Consider the following 20,508-nt stretch of genomic DNA (forward strand, 5'->3'; position numbering starts at 1 on the left):
TTCTAAAACCTCTAAACCAGTCAGTTTCTTTTGCTTTCTCTTACATGTTAACGCAAATAGTCAGGGTCCAAGATGTAAGTAAGGAGCAATAGCAGTCTATTTAAAATATCATTTACAGAAGCCAGGATATCACCCCTAGTTCAGAGAGGCTGAACCAACTGAAGGTGAAGGATGTCTGTCTCTTCACTCTATTACAGGAGAGATAATAATTCACGGTGATAGGTCTTCTTCAGTTACACTTGGCTCTTCAGGTTTTTCCACATTATGAAGAATATTGTTCTTTCTAGAACCTGAGGCATAGTTGAGAAGTATAAAAGGGCGTGGGTCCAAGAACTTTAAACCTATATGCCAAAATTATTCATTCTTCCAAATATAGTCTAACAATCTGAATATGTATTTGGCAACCTTCGTTTCCCAGATACATATGAATTCTTGTATTTTCTTTCAAAGAGTGCCAGTAAAAAGAAGAGGGTGCTCTGTGGGTGCTCCTCTTTATGAGGACGAACATGGGAGGGGTATGAAAACATTTGCCAAACCCTTCCCAGATTCCCACATTCCCAGGGGCAAGAATCAATGAAATTCTGGATGAGACAGTCCCATAGAGTCTCCCTAATCTTGAGCAGTAGCCAGAGTCCAACCTGTACCTCAAAGTGCTCATAATCTGTCTGTTGTTCTTTATTTGACACCCTAAATTCAAATTCTTTGTCTTCCTGACACTGGAAAATGTGTCAAAAGAAAGACTTACTGGGGTCAACAAGCAAACATCAATAAAAATATTAATCATAAAATCATGCCTCTGTACATTGATTTGGCTTCAGGCGAAGACAGAATGTCATCTGAGAGGATTCGTTTCTAGGCTGAATTATTTCAAAGTGATGCTAATTGCACAGCACCTTATTTGACACTGAAGAGTGGTTCCATTTACATGAAACATGCAAAAGGCATAATGTCAGATTTTTAAATGACATAGAATCAAAAAGGAAAGTTACTCTGGTAGGTGACAGAATCTGGATGTTGGAGTATCTCAACTGGCCATGACGGTGAACTAAAACTAATGAGATGAAATCTACCAGGAATAACCAGGAAAGTCTGCGTAGAGGTTCAGAAAACCAACTACACAGATATGAAATGGAATGACCTATTTAAATGGAAATCCCTTAGGTAAAGGAACCTGGTTAACTTCAAACTCGGTTCAGGTTAGTGTGACAGATTGACAAAAAAAAAAAAAAAAAAAAAAAAAAAGAATGTATCACAAATTACATTGTAAGGTTTTTAGTGTTAATATCAGCAGATGTAATGATATAAACCATGTATTTACGTCTCTCTCCATTTAGCTGTCAGTACTTTATAGGGAGTGGTAGAGATTGAGTAATCAGTAAGTGTCCAGTCTTCATTCAATTTAAGCCAATGGTGCTACTGTAGGAATTTGGCATCTGTGTTCCAAATTTTCACTCTTTTTCAAGAGAACTGGAAATTTGGATTCTAATAGAAAAAAAATAATTTTACAAACACCCTGAAATTAAAAAAAAAAAAAGGCAATATCTAGCCAAAAAGCCTCTCATTTTTACCTCTGTGTTACACCTATCGTCTGAATCTTAGGAGAGGGATATGGAGTGGAGACAGAGGTTAAGGCTTTGTCATTTTATAGGTCATCTTACAGGTGGCAGTTGAATCAATGAAAAGTGAATCACCAGGGTGCGTTCCTCTTCTATAAAGAGGAAGCTAAAGTCATACCTGTGCTTTATTTGGGGCTATCTTTTTAGAAATTATTTTAATTTATCTGTTGACTTTTTAGCTATCCTTCTTTATATTACTTTTATAGCTCTTGCTATAAGTACTGTTACTCACATTCTTAAATTCTCAGTATGCTTAGAGTTAATATCATACCACTTCATATATGAAATATACAAACTTTCCTATTTATTGGTTCATTCATGCTATAGTTCTCATATATATCATTACCTCCATGCTTTATAAATCTCATGATACAAGGGCATCATCTTTTGTTTTGAATAGTCTTTATTCACCCACACCTTTACTATTTTGAATGTTCTTCATTCTCTTCTAAAGATTCTCTTCTAAGAAAGTATCAATGTCCAACAGTCTAAAAAATGTATCAGAGCATGTCTTGTAGTATAGATCTGCTGACAATAAATTATTTTAGTTTTCATTTATCTCAAAACGTCTTTATTTTTCCTTCATTCTTGAAGATCATTTTCATTAGAGCAATTAGGTCATTTCATTAGCTGTAGGACGCTAACTTAAAGTTCTTTTTCTCTTTTATCACTTCAACGATATTGATCCATTGTCATCTGGGCTTCATGGTGTTCGATGAGAAGATAGAAATTACTTATATTGTTGTTCCTCTGTATATGAAGTGTTACTTTTCTCTAGATGCTTTAAGAATTTTTTGTTATCTTTGTTTTTTTCTGGTTTTTTGTTTATTTTTATTTTTTTAGGTGTGTGTGTGTGTGTGTTTAGATTAACTATGATGGGTCTCGGGGTTTTCTTTGGATTTTGATTAAATCTCTTGAATCTGTAAATGCCTTTTACCAAATTTGGGGGAATTTCAGGTATTACTAATTTAAGTATTTTTATGCCCTATTCTCCCTGTCTTCTCTTTGTAGGACTCAAATTACATACACATTCGGACTTTGGATATTGTCCACAGGTCAATCTCTTTCCTTCCAATTCTTCAGACTTTATAACCTATTCATTTACCTTTTACCTTCAACTTCACTGACTTTTTCTAATGTTGTCTTCTAGCTGTTAAGCCCATCCAGTTAATTTTTCATTTCAGTTAATGTACTTTTCAGTTCTATGTTTTCTACGTTGTCACTGTTTATAGTTTCTATTTGGCACTTATTCATTTATTACACATATTTTCTTTGTTTTTGTGGATCATGGTTAATATATTTACTTTAAAATCTGCTACTTGCAATGTCTGAGTCATTTGGGGGTCAGATATCATTAAGTCTTTCTTCTTGGGCTTCTATCATATTTTCTTGTTTATTTCTACGCTTAGTAATTTTGCCTTGTATGTCTGGTGATCCTGGACATTGTGGATACTATGCTTTAGAGGCAATGGATTCTGCTATATTCCTCCTTCAAAGGGTATTGAGTTTTGGTATTAAAGCAGGCAGTCAACTTAGTTAAAATGGAATTCCAGTTTTGTCATTCTTGTGGTGGACTGCAGCTGAAATCAATGTTCACATCGCTGAGCTCAGCTGCACGGCTTGGACTCAATCCTGTGCATGGATATGTCAAGAGTTTGGGGATATTCGGGGTATCCAAATATTGGGATAATCCCAATATTAGGGATATTCCCAGATATTTGGGAAGAGTTTAGGCACAAAACTTTGTGTACATTTATCCGGCTATATTCTATCATTTTTGGTCTCTCCAAGATGTGTCTTCTGGTTCTTTATGCCTGTAAGATTGCTGCTTCCTATTTACATTTAGTTGCCCTGGGTAGTCCAAGCTGGGACTTGTTGTCTGGCAAAAACTGTAAAAAGCAGAAACCTTAGCAGTGCTATTTCCTCCTTCCAAGTATCTACTGCCTCCCGGTCTCTGCCTTCCTTTGGTCTCTCTCCAATATCTTCAGTAATTTATTTTTGTATTTTGTCCAGAGTTCACAGTTGTTCCCTGTGATACAGTCTGTCTGACAGGAGCTACTCTGCTATTATCAGAGACAGATATTCCAGACAAGCAGAATATGAAGCTTAGAGCAACTCATCAATTCAGGATCAACAGGCAAGTTGACCACAACTGAGCTAACTATTTACAATGGCCTAAGATACCTTCTCTCTAGAGCTCTGAATACCAGAATATCGTCTTCTCAGCTGTAGCCTGAATATCATCTTCTCAACTAAACTGTCAACACACAAGCAACTAGCTTCTTAACTGAGATCCCACCACCACCTGAAATCCAACCCAAATCCACTTTCTACACTGAAGAGAGAGTGATTGATAGAAAACAGATCGTATCGTGTCACTTCCCTACTTAAGAAATCTTCGGGGGCACCTGGAAGCGTCCGACTTCAGCTCAGGTCACAATCTCGTGATTCCTGGGTGGGAGCCCTGCGTCGAGCTCTGTGCTGTGATAGCTCGGAGCCTGGAGCCTGCTTCGGATTCTGTGTCTCCCTCTCTCTCTCTCCTTCCCTTCTTGTGCTCTCTCTCGCTCCCTCTCTCTCAAAAATAAATAAGTAAACATTAAAAGAAAAAAAAAGAAATATCCCATGGATCCTGATTTGCCTGATGTAGAAGAACACACAAGTTTCTTAGCAGAGCTTATAAGATCGTATCTGAACATTCTGCCTCCTCTATACTTTGTCTCTCACCCCTTTCTACCCCTACTTCTACCGAGCACCTTGTGCTCTTGGGACAATCAGATCTTGCTGATTCATGAAATACTTACCTGCATGTTTAGAGCTCTATGTGTTTGCAAATAATATCATCTTATCCTCTTTGGCCATTTGACAATATATTTTATGGGTTAGGTGATAGATTTGTTATATAACATGAGAGACATTATTTTATAAGGTCTATTTGGCATTATAACACGGATCCTATTTTCTATTTATTATTATCATTATTACATGTCTTTCATATTGGAATACACTAGGTCAGAGACTTGGTGCGGTTCACAGTGGTATCTCCGCCATTCAGAATAGTGCGTGTTCCATGATAGCCACTTCAATGAATACTTGTTGGATAAATATTGCTCTTGTTGGCCAGAATTCTCTCTCACTCCCCGCCCAAGTTGGCCTTGCAAAGGTATAGTGAGAACCCAGTTCAACTGTTACCTTCCCTTTGGGATCTTCTGTCAACATTTCCTCACGCATATAGAATGACTTATTAAGTCGTCTTCTATTTTTCAAAAGGACCATCTTCCTCATTTCTCTTTCTTGTTCCTCTATTTCTGTGTTTCCCATTGCACCATGGTATTTATAAAGTAAGCTCACTTATGAGCTGACTTATAATCTCATCCGTTGTACATGCTCACCACACGAGTCTTAGCTTTCTTCAGAGTAACTGTCTTTCTGGCTTGGCTTCCCATTTAAAGAAAACCTCTTTTGAGTCCATCAAGCCCATTGATAAGGTCTAAGACAGACTTGATCGTACCAAATTCTTGATACATGACACGTCTTCATTGAGTGTGTTTTTTCTTTTTTCTTTTTTTTTTTTTTGGCATCTTGGGAAAACTGATAATAGTTCATTAATTATTCAGTCTTAGATATGCACTGGGAACTATTATTTTAAAAACTGTTAATTGGTGTTCGGGTCTCAAATCAAAGCATTCTTTAGGATTTATTACTTTCTAATATTTGCAAACCTCCTCAGGATTAAAACCTCAGGCTTATTTTATTTTATTTTTTTTTTACATTGAGTTTGTGGTCAAATCTCAATCAGTGATGTTAAGATTGATTAAATATCCCCACTCATTCAATAAACAAGCTATCTTCAACCCAAATCTACAATGAATTGGAGTAAGTAACATAGCGAGAAATAAATTGTTCACGGCCCACGAGATGGCTGATAAATATTCCCAAGACTACAAGTACGCCCTCACCTCCTCGTGATTCTGGGAATATAAGAGTTTTTAAAAAATGTATGCATGTGCTTATGCACACAACAAGGTACATATAAATCATGGACTTCCCCTGAAATGAAACTGAGGTCATGTGAACATATTTCAGCCTTTAACTTAGACACTTAGGCTGCATGCCCAGCTATGACACATAGCCCATGTTTATAAAGTCAATTTAATTTCAGTTGTTAGTATCAGTTACCATCATTCCAGATTTAAAACCACCGGCCCAGAGCCTCTCTCTGAGTTCTTGCGGCCCCTAGTAGCTGTACCAAGCATTTGGCACGTTTACACACACTCCTTCATATTGTTCCTGGACGATCTATTTAAACGGGCCTTTTCTCTTCATTTTATTACAAATTCTTGAATCCATGGGTCACGTCTGATATTTCTCAGAATCCTCGTTAATGTCTAGTCCAGAAGCCTGTTCTAGCAAATGCTCCAAAAAAGTTGTTGATCAATTCAAAATGGATTTTCAATTTTATGAAAAATATTTTTAGAGTAAAGGAAATATTCACTTGTGTGCTCAGAAAATAGGATGGATGTGTTTTAAAAAAGTGGAGATGAGGCGACGTCTTAGGGGCCACACATTTCAACATCAGCACATAATTTCACTATAAAATCCCAACCCAACTTCATGAGAAAAATAATAAAAGACAAATTAAAGAGAATATGACAAACTGGGTTTAGCATTTCCACATCTTCAAAATTCGTTTCCAGCATCATTGGTGGAAAAAACCAGAGTGGTCAGCCTTCTGTGAGAGGAGGTATGCGTGCTTTCTCTCCTTGTCTCCTTCCCTTCCCCCCCCCCACCACCCCCCCTCCCCGTGTCCCCTTCTGAAACTGAGTCAGACCAGGCCATATTTCCAGTTAGAAGGAGACATTGGAGCCAAGCAGCTGTTCAGAAATGTCCAAGTGGGCAGCAAATGGTGTCGATGGAGTTAACGGTGGTGACTCACTTGGGACATTCACAGCAGGTCAGCTGAAACCGCCCCTTGCCGTAAAGGGAATTTAGTCCCTGTCGGGCAAGCACCCAAGAATACGAGCTGGGGTTGATAACAGGATAGTGCTTCTTCGTTGCCATTGGTTGCTCGGCTGTTCTCAGTTTTCACAATTTTTTTAAAGGTGGATTTTTTTCTAACGCAATCATGACCATGATGGGAAGAACAGGCTGTGCAGCTGTTGACTGTTTGAAATAACAGAGAGAGGTTTGGTATCTGGAAATGCTCAACGCAAGTTGTCTTGCAAGCTTTGATGATGAGTTTCACATATAAAATTATGGGTCAGGAGCAGGAAGCTGAGTTCGCGTCTTGCCAGCAGGTTTGGCCTGATCAGTGTAAGATTTGGGGGATTTCAGCAAGATGTCGTTCATCTAGGGATCCTTTTCTACAAAGTCGTTGTGACGGTTTTAAATGTACTCAACTGAACAACAATAAAAACAAAATGAAGCCACCCAAACAAAAAAAAAAAACATGTGAGAAATAGACCATACTCATATTTTGTGAGCTTATACAGCTTTCTTGTCAACACAGAAGGGGATATATGATGAAAAGCTGTTGGGTGGGTTGCATTATAAAGTACAGTAGGAAAGACTAATAAAGACGATTTTGGAGAAAAACCATCATTACCTGAAATCAGACAACCTTGACACAAGGCCTATTTTTATTTTTGTTTTTTCTTCAAATTGTTTTTTTTTAACTTTTTAAAAAACCTTTTGAGGCACGGAGTTTAGATTTGTTCTCCAAAGGTTGAAATTTTGACAAATAAGGAATAATAATTACTGATATTAATGGTCATTTGACTTAAACTCCATTTCCCTAAAATTCTGGTGTGAGCTCATGCTTTCCACATTTAGACGAGACCTTGTTTCCTTTGCGCTTATTTGGGAGAGAAAAAAATCCGATCTGGCGATTCGTGTTCACTAAAATCAAGTTCCTTTTTGTGACTGGACTAAAAGCTAATTCTGATAGTTTCAGACCAGGCTGAAGCCAGAATGAAACATAAATTAGCTTCCTTTCCCAAGAATAAAGTCTTTGTATTAAAGAGAGCTTGGGAAAATAAATGACTGTTTATCAGTCAGTCTAGTTTGCGAGGTACTTTAAAGCCTGAAACAGTTTGAAGGTGCGTAGTTTTAAGTATAATCAACAAGTTTTTCAGTTCTGCCCCTTTGCGAATATATATTCTAAGTTCAAAGGGGAGTAGTTGTGTGTCTGCGGTTTCATAGACAACTGTATGTGTGTGGGGTGGTTTGGGAGGGCAGGGATTTGTTGGTCTTGCTTGCCCACGGTCTACCTCATGATAGAGGCTTCATAAATATTGGTTGAATTAATTAATTTTGGCCACAGGAACTGGAGGGATGACGAGGAGTGTCAGCTTTTCTTGGCAGAAGAACAGATTAGTCATTAGGGTCAAGTTGAAGGGAAAGTGGGATTTAGCATGATTTAAGTCAAGAATACCAAAGCCATTTGAAGTCGAGGCTGGGAGGAGAGTTGGGGAAGACAAAGACAGTTGGATGAATAAGTATGTGGTGGCCCGGGCTGAACTCATTTCTTCACATGGCATCAAAGGCCAACCAAAATTTCCACACTTGGAAAAATAAAAATGAAATAAGGCATGAAGGTATCATGGGGTGAAGAGGGAGGGATGAGAATAGCATAGTGACAGAAACACTTGGGCTTTGAGGGTTTATTGCTTTGTTTCCCTCGCTTCTACCTTGTTCCTACTCGCCATCTTGGTGTCTTCTTTTTCTCATCTTTCCTTGATTTCCATTGAAATGGGACTGCCAAATGGAAATGACTGGTTAAGGGTTAGAAACTTTTCAACAGCTCTTCTGCATTCTCCCGAGGATGCGCGTTTTCTCTCCTGGATACCGTTCATCTTTCAGACGCATTTCTGACCATGAACCTATTCATCTTACGATTATGACAGTGAAATGGAGATGGCACATTGTGGTTTGAAGGTGAACAAGAACTGTTCCACATGTACGGAGATATATTTCCTATCTTTAAAAACATCAGATCTGTTTCTCACTATGTCTATCTACCGAGAGAAATAGAACTGATTTTTTAAAAAGATAAGAAAGTAAATTGCTGACGTTTTTACGTTATAACTATCCTGTATACTTTCATTTTTTTCTTCGGGCGTATTTTAAATTGCTACTATTTGATATTTGCCTTTTAAGGTATTCTAATTTGGGGTTAATAATTTAATATTAAAGGATAGATTTTTTTTAAAAAACTTAAGTGCATTTATTTATTTTGAGAGAGAGAGTGCACATGGGAGGGACAGAGAGAGGGAGGGAGAGAGAGAGAAAGAGAGAGAGAGAGAAACCCAAGCAGGTTCGATGCAGAGCTCAAACTCAGGAACCATGAGATCATGACCTGAGACGAAATCAAGAGTTGGTCGCTTAACCCACTGAGCCACCCAGGCGCCCCTAAATGAGAGCTGTTTTAATTCTACTAAGGGCAAATCACACTATGCTAATTAATCAAAGTGGAGTAGGCCTGACTAGGTCTTTTGGGTGTTATCAGATTGTTGAGAAATCCAACTTCCACACGAATGTGTAGAAAGGCATCTCTTCTGATAGGTGACGGGTAGATACGCGCGCGCGCACACACACACACACACACACAGAGGCACACACACAAGTACTAAAAGCATAAAAAAACGACCCCATTGTAGAGGATATTTATTATAACATATCAGCACATTTATAATGTTTAAAGAGCCGAAACTGGAATCCTACCCCTCCTATGGTCTTGTTTTATTACCTTAGTTTCACATAAAACAAGACAGAATCTCCTACATGAAAATCAGGCTGGTATTCCTCACGTCTGTATCGAGGGTCTGAGCTCATTTTTATTCACAGCCTCTTTCCCCACTGCACTTCCTGTGTGTGGTAATGCAAACAAGCAGGAGAACATTGTGTCATTGTGCTGGTGACACTCCCTTTGAGAGTCCAGAGTATAGAAAGCTGAACTGGAGTTGATGGGACTTATTAATAAAAGGGGGGAAAAAAAGAGGGTGGGGGGTGCCTGGGTGGCTTATTCAGTTAAGCACCGGACTTTGGCTCAGGTCACGATGTCGCCATTCAAGCCCCGCCTCGGGCTCTGTGCTGACAGCGTGGAGCCCGGACCCCACATCAGATTCTGTGTCTCCCTCTTTGCCCCTCCCCCATTCGCACTCTGTCTCTCTTTCTCTCTCTCAAAAATGAATAAACATTAAAAAAAATTAAAAAATAAATAAGTAAAATGTTTGGGGACCAATCTGATGTGGAGGGCCCGCTGATCTCAAGGTGCGAGGTACCTTATACTCCATGGCACCTGCTTCCTCTCAAGAATAGCCCATACTTGGTACCACACCTTGTCTAATACACAGACAGAATATTAAGTGCCTTGTGAACTGATTCGTGAGGCACTTGCAATAGGCTGGAAGAGATCTCCTTTCAGTTCAAGGAGCCAATGAAATTATACAATTTGTAAACTGAAAAGGGGAGATCATCTAATCTGGTTTCACGTCCTTATTTCGGAAACCGTCCTCAGTCCCAAAGTATGGCCTTGCACTTGTGAGGTGTATTCTTTAGGACCTCAAAATGAGTTGGGAGGAAAGAGATCGGAGAGGTGAACCCAAGGCTTAAGGCAACCCCAGGGTGTCGTTTGTGGGTCTAGGCAGTGTACTTTTCATTTTTGGTACAGATGAAGTCTTTCCAGCTATTGTGTTTAATTAACTTCAGAATCTAGAGTTGCCACTTACACCAAATACCAGCTTCGTGTTTCAACACCGTGCCTCAAATTGTACCAGGAGAGAATTTAAAATGAAGTTCTGGATGCTATTTTGAAATGCTCCTACATTGTCTTATAAGGAAATATTTTTTTCTAAAGATGACATGATTTATTGGATTTTTTTTATTATTATTTTTCAGCAGCTGTATTTGGCATTAGAGCTTGCCTCAATGCCCGTCCTTAACACTAGTAAAACTTATGCAAGATCGTATGACTGAAATCTGGAAATGTTCAGGGTTTAGACCCCCACGCTGAGAATGTCGTCGTGCTGGACAAAGCAGTGGGGGACCGTTGGGTACAGGGTATTGCTTCAAAGTTTATGTTATCAATGAGAGTCATATAATTAAGGCCTGACAGGGTTTAGGGCTTATATAACTTACCGAGACCGTTCACATCAACACTGCTTAAATGAGAGAAGGTAAACCAGCCATTCTTGCACTGGTTTGAGTATCAGCCTGTCTCTTGCCAGCTATGATTGGAGGCAATGAGGTCTGTATTGAAATTCTGGCTCCGTTTTCTAAGTGGATGCTCTGGGGCTCTGGTTCTCGAACTCGATGGCCAGGTGCATCAGAATGATCTGAATTATTATTGGGGGGACGCCTGGTGGCTCAGTCAGTTAGACATCTGACTCTTGATTTCAGCTCAGGTCATGATCCCAGGATCATGGGATTGAGTCCCACGGTGCTCCGCACTGAGCTTGGAGACTGCTTGAGATTCTCTCTCTCTCTCTCTCTCTCTCTCTCTCTCTCTCTCTCTCTCTCCCTCTCCCTTGTTCTCTATCTTAAAAAAAATAAAAAATAAAAAAATGATTATTGGGCCCATCTCCAGAGTTTCTGATCCAGTAGGTCTAGGGTGGGGCCATATAGTGCGCATTTCTGGTAAGTTCCCAGGTAATGCTGTTGCTCCCAGTCTAGCGGCCAACACTGAGATCACCAACCTAGGGCAACGGACTGAATTTCTTTGTTCTTGAGATTTCTTGTCTGTAACATAATGAAGAAAGTGCTATAGGGAAGGTCTTAGAGTCCCATACAGCATATTGTGTTAATTGAGCATTAACCATTGCCGCTAATGGTAACAGTGATAGAACATCCTGTCGCTCAGATTGTTTAATGTTTCAAGACGTAAATTAGCTTTCCGTTGGGAAAATCCATATCAAACATACAAACATTTTCGATAAAACTACCCCACAGTACTGAATATATAAGCTTAGGAAAAACAATTGTCCCTTTGGGTTTTTAATAAAAGAAAGCACTTTGCCATTGTAAAACCTTTGGGACTCAGAGACCTTTCGAAAGCTATGGATATATACTTTGGGCTTGCCATAGACCTTCTCTCCACAAAGTTGCCCACACATACATACAGGAACATGTGTTTATGCGGTGGCTACTTTGGATGGCCAGGTGAAGGAGAATGATGTCACAGCTGCCTTGGTCAGAGGGGCAGTGGGTCATACAAGAACCGTGAGCTGTGCTGTCTCTTCATTATCTTTTATCATTTAAATTATGCAAAATTACTTCCATTCCCTTTGATGATTTACCTCTAGATAGAGCAGAGAAAACAAAAAAGGATCCTGGAGTCAACCACGCAGTATCTCAGGGCCAACCTGGGGACTTTTCGACAGCTGCTAGGACCTTGGGCAAGCTCTCTGAGGATTGGGTTCTTTAAACAAAAGGACTATCGTAGATAATGTCTAACCCACTTCTAGAATGGATGGTGGCAATTATCTTAGAAGGTAAATGCTGTCGCATGGCCTTAACAACAAGACTTTCTTTCTCACCCATTTTCTGTAATAAGCTTCTCACACCACTGCTGAGTTGCTTCTGTGACCACTTCCTGTTATTGAACTTCTATGAATTCAGATTCTATAAACTCAGTGTGCTCTCTTTTCCGTAGATCCTGTACAATATTAATTTTGATGCTTTACCATTTTTACCTGAGCCAGGTGGGGACATCTTATGTTTATCGTCACCTGGGTCATCGGCATATTTTATTTCACTCTCAGGCCTGGGTACGTTCTATTCCCCCTGCCTGGCGCATTCTTTTCTTCCTCCTTGGCCCCCTTTCTAGCAGCTGTCTCCCTCCCTCAGCACCCATCTCTGGCTTTTCCAATGTGGCTTCATCTTATCCTGCAGGTTAGAGCTTAGATTCATCTCCTCTGAGAAGCCAGGATTGGGCTCGTGCTCCCCACCACATGTGAACTCACAGCACTCACCCCTTTGATTGCATCTCTGTTGATGTACTGACTTTGGAATCTGATCTGCTTTGTTCTGTTACTTATTGACAGTATGGCCTTCAGCAAGTTTCCTCACTGCACTCTAAATTCTTAATCCGTAGAAGATAGCAAATAGCTACCTCATTCAGCTGCTATGAGGATTAAATAAGAAAATGCACAATGCCTGGTTCAGGGGTTGTAAATGGTGACTTCCTTCATGAACGATTCATCATTATTAGTCTTTCTTACATGTGAGATATCTGAAGTAAACTTTTAGAAACTCATGGATCCTATTCAAACTATGGCTGAAGGCCTTAGACATGGTATCGGTCAAAAAGGGGGCTCATATGCTTTATATCAATGGTTTTCAATCCTCTCCTGCTTCACCTGGGGAGTTGAATTCTTCCCTCTCCCCCAAACCCCGAGAACCAGTCAACTGGCCTGGGGCAAGACATAGCCTTTGAGATCTACAAAACTCCCCAGATTATTGCAAGGAGCAGCGATTTTGGGAGCCATTGTTTAAGGTGACCCACTAGCAGAAAGAGTAGAAATTGACCTTTGTTGGGAGGCAGATTTGCATCTGAGAAAGCGCATCTATGCCCATGGCCATACTTCAAGGGAAGCTGGGATGTAGAGGTGAGACCAGAAAAATCTTTACATACACTCTTGTACGTGCACACAGTTGGGACCTCCACCTCATTCAAACGGGATTATTGACCTAGCCCGAAATTTTTTTGTGGCAAGAGTTTCCAGGTGACCATCTTGGCCATCAGACTGTGGCCAAGATGAGGCCAGATGTGCCTAGGTCTGGCCATGATCTTGATCTCGGCCATGAGTTCAAGCCCCGGGCTGGGCTCCATGCTGGGCATGAAGCCTCCTCACAGAAACACACACACAAACAAACAAACAACAAAACACCAGACCTAAGGTGGTGAATGAATTCTTGCATCCAAGAAGTATAGGATACTGGCCAGAGGTTTCAGGAATTCTGAACTCAGGATGCAAAATGGTAGGAGAAACATGTGATTCAGTGGTAATGGGGACAGTGGTTGAGGAAGGGGTGCATTTAGTCCTGTGCAGTTCTGCAGCCTAGGAGATGCTCATTTTCCAGGAACTGAGATCAGAGCCCAGCCTGGATTGCTTGGAGGCTTTCTGAAAAAAGAGACTGGTACCTTTTTTTCCCTAAAATCCAGGTTCCTGTAGACAGATGAGCCCAAAGCCAATTGTCCCTTAAACACTGATTTGCCATCTGATTCTTTCCTCTGATCTTTGTTCTTTTCATTCTATACCTTTCTCCTGGAAGACCTCATCTCGGATCATGGTCTCACCTCCCCCTAAATGCTTAAAGCTTTTCCTCCATCCAATCCAGAACTTGGAGTTTCCATGGTCACTTGAAACTCACTCTACCTGAAACAGGCGTCTTTGCAGTCACCCTGTGTCCTCACTCATCTTTCTCTGTCCTTACTCCCTCTACCTGTGCAACACTGCTGCCCTCTGCCCTCCCCCATTTTGCCTATAATGGTCACCCCCAGATGCCCTCAGTGTTATCTCCACAGTAAGACCTTTCTACACCACCCTGTCTTACAACTCAGCATCACTTCCCCCTCCTCAGGTCTTCTGCTCCCGCATACCCTCCCTTCATTTCCTTTGTGTCATAGTTTAGAAGGCTGAGAAATGCCTCCTATAAAAAAATAATAGTAATAAAATAAAAATATCAGTGTCCTAATCCCTGGAATATGCGAATATCTTACCTTATAGGGCAAAGACCTTGCAGATGTGATGAAATTAAGATTTTTGAGATGGAGAGATTATCCTGGATTATCTAGATGGGCCCTTAATGTTATCCTGAGTCTCCCTATGAGAGTGAAGCAGAGAGAGATTTTATGCAGACAGAAGAGGTCACAGCAATGTGACCCTGGATGCAGAGATTGGAGGGATACAGCCAGAAGCCAAGAAATGTCAGTAGCCACCAGAAGATGGAAGAAGCAAGGAATGAATTCTCTCCTATAGACTCCAGAGGGAACCCCACCCTGCTGGCACCTTGATTTTGGCCCAGTGATACTGATTTTGGACCCCCGTGTCTAGACTTCCGTGAAAATACATTTCTATTGTTTTCTGCCATCCAGTTTGAGGTAATTTTGTCACATCAGCCAGAGGCAACTATTACAGGAACTGTGTGTAACCTCCTCTCACGCTATAAAAACTGCTTCATTATGTTTATGGTTCTTATTGTGGGTTTTCCATCACTAAAAGGAAAGCTCCGGTAGGCATAGATTTTTGTCTGGTTTGTCCCTCGTGTATCTCAAGTGCCTAGAACAGTACCTGCACATTGTGGACACTGAAGTCTTTGTTGGGTAAAGGGTGAATGAGTTGTCTCCCCCTACCCACATTCTCCCATCTTCCCAACCCTCCACGAACCTGTTTTCTCCTAGAATCCCTGCTTTGTGAATGTCCTCCCCTTCTCCTCATGCTCCTCAATCTTCTCTCTTCCTTGGCCCCTGAATCCAGCCAGTGGCCACATCTTGTCAGCTCTACCTCTTAACTGTCGCTCAGTTCTGTTCTCTAGCCAAAGTCCCCAGTTATGGCCCTGGTTCAGTCATTTATCATTTCTCCCTGGATTGCAGCAAACTCTTAACTGTTTGTGGTTACTTCTGCCCTCTGTTTTGTTGCCGATCCCCTGTTCTGACTCCTGCTTACTCCCAGCCTCTGTCTGTCCACAGTGTGCAGCTATATGCCTGCTGAACAGGGCACCAGAGAAGACTTGAAGCCCTTCCTTTGTTCCCCTGTGAGCTTTAGGTGCACAAACTGTTTCCCCCTCATCCACCTGCAGGCTCTGGAGCCAGGTGTCCCCTGGGACCAAAGCTGGCATTACAGTTTACTCAGCTCTCAAATGAATGCAATGATACTACCTATATCAGAAGTTTGCTGTGAGGCTTAAATGAATCACTGCGTGCTGCGTTTAACTGATGACACAACGTTTCCAATCTTTCACCCCTCTTGTGCCCATGTCCCTTTGCACTGAATCTGGCAACTTCTCCCATCAAGAGATGGAGTCTGTGTTCCCTCGAATCTTTTTATTGGTTGCCCTTGAATTTCATGTCTTATTCTACCCGGTAGACACAGCAGAAGTAGTGCCATGTTGGTTTGCTACTTCTTGGGGAACCCTGACATCTTTCTGTGAACAAGCCTGGGCTAGCATACTAGAGGATACAGGCCATGTGAGGGAGACTGAGGCAGCCCAGCCTATAGCCAGCTGGCTCCCGACCTGTGAAGGAGCCCAGCCTAGAGCCGTGGAGCTGCCCACCTAACTTGCCGTTGACCACAGATGCGTGAGGGAGTTCAGCCCATTCCAGGAGAACCATCTGGATGATCAACAGACTAGGGAGCATGACCACGTGCTTACTTTTTTAAGCCATTAAGTTTCAGAGTGTTATGCGGTGGTAGCTAACTGATACATGGACAAAGAGCAGCGAGCGATCATTATTAATTCATATCAATGCAGAATGTTAGCATTCCAGCAAGCATTTTCCATTTCTTTCTAAAAAGACTATCACCTTGACGTTCCATAGCACTCAGCGTATAGCATGCCTTCCCTACTGTTGTCTTTATCATCTTGGCATTTGTACTATCTGTATATTATTTTTATGTGAGGCAGTGTGTTGTAATACTCACTGTCACAGGGTTTGGAACCGAGCTGTGTGGGAGTCTCTCCTGTCTCCACCATTTATTAGCTTTCCCTCTATCTGTGTTTCAGTTTTCTCCTCAGTAAGAGGGGTGTAAGGATAATATCACTACTTCCCAGAATTGTTGAGGAATAAATTACATCAACGCTATAAACTTCCAGATATGCACACTCCACTCAGCGAATGGGTGAGGAGGATGAGGAATTTGGACATATGGACAATTGACTCCTCAGGAAAAGGCTTACTGTTGTTTCATCGCTGTGTTGCTAAGGGTAACATGATAATCTAGCACCCAGGAGGTTCTGAAACACAACAAATATCTTTCTTGCATGAAAAACTACAGACACGGAAGTCAGATCCAGCTGGTCAAGAAGGACATGAGATTTTCTGTGTTTGTTTTACACTTGAGAAACTCTTGGGTCACCTGGGTGGCTTAGTCTGTTAAGCGTCCAACTCTTGATATCAACTCAGGTCTTGATCTCAGGGTTGTGAGATCAAGCCCCATACTGGGTGTAAAGCCTGCTTGAAAAACAAAACAAAACAAAACAAAACAAAACAAAACAAAACAAAACTTGTGAAAGAATGGCTACCATATTGCTAAAACTCCATAGAGTTGTTATAGGTGATGTACTAGTTTTCTATTGCTGCTGTGATAAATTGCCACAAACCTAATGGCTCAAGTCAACTCAACTCAATTGTTCTTACAGTTCTAGAGGTCGGTATCTAATGCTGGGCCTCCTGGGCTAAATTAGGGCATAGACAGACATAGCCATATTCCTTCTAGGGGGTTCTAAGAGAGAATCTCTTTCTTTGTCTTTTCTTGTCTCTTAGAGGCTGCCCACATTCTTTGACTTATGGCCCCTTTCTCCACCTTCAAAGCCAGCATGCTGCCTCTCTCTGACCATTCTTATTTAGTCCTCTCTCCCTCCTATCACCACCAGGGAGAATTCTCCCCTTTTAACAGGATTGGATTGGACCGAGCTGGATTCTCCAGGATTATTTCTCCATCTGTTGGTCCTTAATGTATCCATATCTACAAACTCCTTTTTGCCACATTTAGGGTGACACGCTCGCACACATTCACAGGTTCTAAAGATTAGAAAGTGGAAATCTTTGAGGGGCCATTGTTCTGCCTACCACAAGGGATAATAACATTGGTCAAATCTCTAAAGGCAACCATGGTGGGGCACCTGTGTGGCTCAGTTGGTTAAGTGGCTGACTTTGGCTCAGGTCGTGATCTTGCAGTTTGTGGGTTTGAGCCCCACGTCGGGTTCTCTATTATCAGTGCAGAGCCTACTTTGGATCCTCTGTCCCCCTCTTTCTCTGCCCCGCCCCCCGTACATTCTCTCTCTCTCTCTCTCTCTCAGAAATAAACATTAAAATTTTTTTTTCAGTCTAAAGATAACCATGGGATTACCAGGGAAGCAACAGGAAGGAGTCATGATAACCATTTCATTCACCACCTTGGGACACTATGCACAGGAATACAACATGAATGGAGACCCTTGGAGGCCTGCAGTCAACAGGGCCACCAGAAATAGGACCAGGGCTCTAGGCTTCCCCAGTCATCCATGTCATGATCTTGAGCTTTAAATTTGAATTTGAAGTTAATAAGTTGGGGGGTTTCTGTAACTCTAATTAGAATTTTGTAAAACTCCATTTAAGAAGTCCTCCTAAATCCTGCCTTGGTGGCAAGCAGGATTGGTTTAATCAGGTACAGGCCAGAGCACTGGTTCTCAAACTGTGTTCCAAAAAGGTACTTCATGGTTTTCATGGGTTTTTTTTTAAATATTTATTTACTTATTTTGAGAGAGACAGAGATCGCACAAGTGGAGAGGGGCAGAGAGAGGGAGAGAGACTCCCAAGCAGGCTCCACCCTGCCAGCACAGAGCCTGACGTGGGGCTGGGACTCACGAACCGTGAGCTCATGACGTGAGCCAAAATCAAGAGTTGGCTGCTTAACCAACTGAGTCACCCAGGTGCCCCAGGGTTTTCATGTTTAATTCAATTTTCAGGTAAGAAATATTTCAAATGCTTACAACTTTACAATAAATCTGAGCACTCAGGTATGTTATCTACTAAATTCTGATGCACTTATTATTATTATTTATTCTTTGACATTCATTGATCTCAACTGAAGTGTCTCAACTGAAGTGTCTCCAGCCATCTTGGTTTAATGGAAAGGGTCCTGATGCTACAAAGCAGATGGTTTTAAATAAATAAATAAATGGAAGTGAGAGGGGAAAAAAAACGATCTTTCATGGCTATTTCTGTGTCATGAGTTAAGAGGTTTTTTTCCACATCGTGTCACAAAACATCAACCAGCAGGGGAAAGAAAGAATAGTGATGTTAGCAAGCACTCATGAGGCATTTATTATATACCAGGCACTGTTGTAAACATTTTACTCATACACAAATATCAACCTGTGTAAACTTTGCAATAATCCTAGGAGGAAGGAACCATTTTTTCAGATGAGGAAATCGAGATAGCGGGAGATTAGGTGGTTTTCCTGAGGTCAAACAGCTGATAGATGGCAGACACCCCAGGGTTCTACTCTGTGCTTTGAACCACGACATGGTCAATATTCAGTTATAATTCTGATTTATCAAGACAGCCTGTGTCTTTCTTCCAAACTGAACTTGTGGTAAGTAGATATAATTGTTTAAGATTGATGGAGGGTGAGAGAGTTTTCTCGTTTTCCCCGACTAATTAAATGAGTGATAAGGGGGTGCCTGGGTGGCGCAGTCGGTTAAGCGTCCGACTTCAGCCAGGTCACGATCTCGCGGTCCGTGAGTTCGAGCCCCGCGTCAGGCTCTGGGCTGATGGCTCAGAGCCTGGAGCCTGTTTCCGATTCTGTGTCTCCCTCTCTCTCTGCCCCTCCCCCGTTCATGCTCTGTCTCTCTCTGTCCCAAAAATAAATAAACGTTGAAAAAAAAATCTTTAAATGAGTGATAAGAACGGGCATCAGACCAATGGAGATTACTGATGGACAAAAGCGAGGTTGAAGGAGGAGGCTGAAGTTTGTTACTATGGTACACAGCTTAGTACCCCAGAAGTGGATTCACTCACCCACGAGACCAGGCCTGGGGCAGGAAGTGTGTGGCAGGACGTGCTTGCTGGGCTGCGTTGGTGACAAGGCAGAGAGCAGGTAGATCACAGACAGCGGAGGGAGGACAAGGGATAGTCATGCCTGCTGGACTTCCTCTCCATCTCCAAGCCTCACCCCCTGAATCTGTGAGAGGCTGGAAGAGAAAGTTAGCATGGAGATTTGGGGACCTGTGTCCACATCAAGAGAAGTGTGAGGGGAAGAAAAGTCCTCTAAACAATTACAGACTAGAACTTGTTAAATACAGTTTTCAGTTTAAAAAAAAAGCCACTTAGGTATAGCATGTATTAGAGCTCTGGGTGACATCTTTATTTGAAAGGAAAATATGGTTCCATTGCTAAATACACTTGTAAGCCATATGCAAATCAGTTACATCCTTTTTCTTTTCTTTTTTTAAATTTTTAAAAAAGTTTTTATTTATTTTGAGAGAGAGAGAGAGAGAGAGAGAGAGGAGTGGGGGAGGAGCAGAGGAAGAATGTGAGAGAGAGAATCCCAAGCAGACTCTGCACCATCAGCATAGAGCCCAACATGGGGCTCGAACTCACGAACCATGAGATCTTGACCTGAGTTGAAGTCTGATGCTTAACCGACTGAGCCACCGAGGGACCCCTCTGTTTTACCTTTTTCAAAGGATCATTTAGAAATTTTTTTCAAGTTTTTATCTAAATTCCAGTTAGTTAAGGATCGCTTAGAAATTTTAAGAAGACTGTTCTTTCCAGAAAACATAACTGCACCGATTGATGCAAGGCACCATCCCTGAAGTCTGACTTTCCACCTGATTTCTTCTCAGCTGATACTACTACCTCTGTTCTCAGGGCCAAGGAGTAATTGATACATGTTTAAGTTCTCCATAAGTCCTGGAACTACCAATGACCGATGAGGAGGCTTTCCCAGCGCCAGAAAATTACGTAAGTTGAAGACAAGATTGTCCCATTCCTTGAGCTCGAAACACTCAGTCGGTGGTTATGAAATTCGGCTGCCTCTCAGAATCTCAGGCTGCTTTTTAGTCAAGAAGTCTAGGGCCCAGCCCAAGCTCACCTAATAATTAGAATCTCTGGAGGTAGGATCTATGAATCTGTAGTTTTAAATGCTCCTAGAAACCAAAGGAAGTGAAGTAAATTGGGACAAGAGATAT

The sequence above is a fragment of the Acinonyx jubatus genome, chromosome C2, assembly GCF_027475565.1.
Source record: "Acinonyx jubatus isolate Ajub_Pintada_27869175 chromosome C2, VMU_Ajub_asm_v1.0, whole genome shotgun sequence".
NCBI classification, from domain to species: domain Eukaryota; kingdom Metazoa; phylum Chordata; class Mammalia; order Carnivora; family Felidae; genus Acinonyx; species Acinonyx jubatus.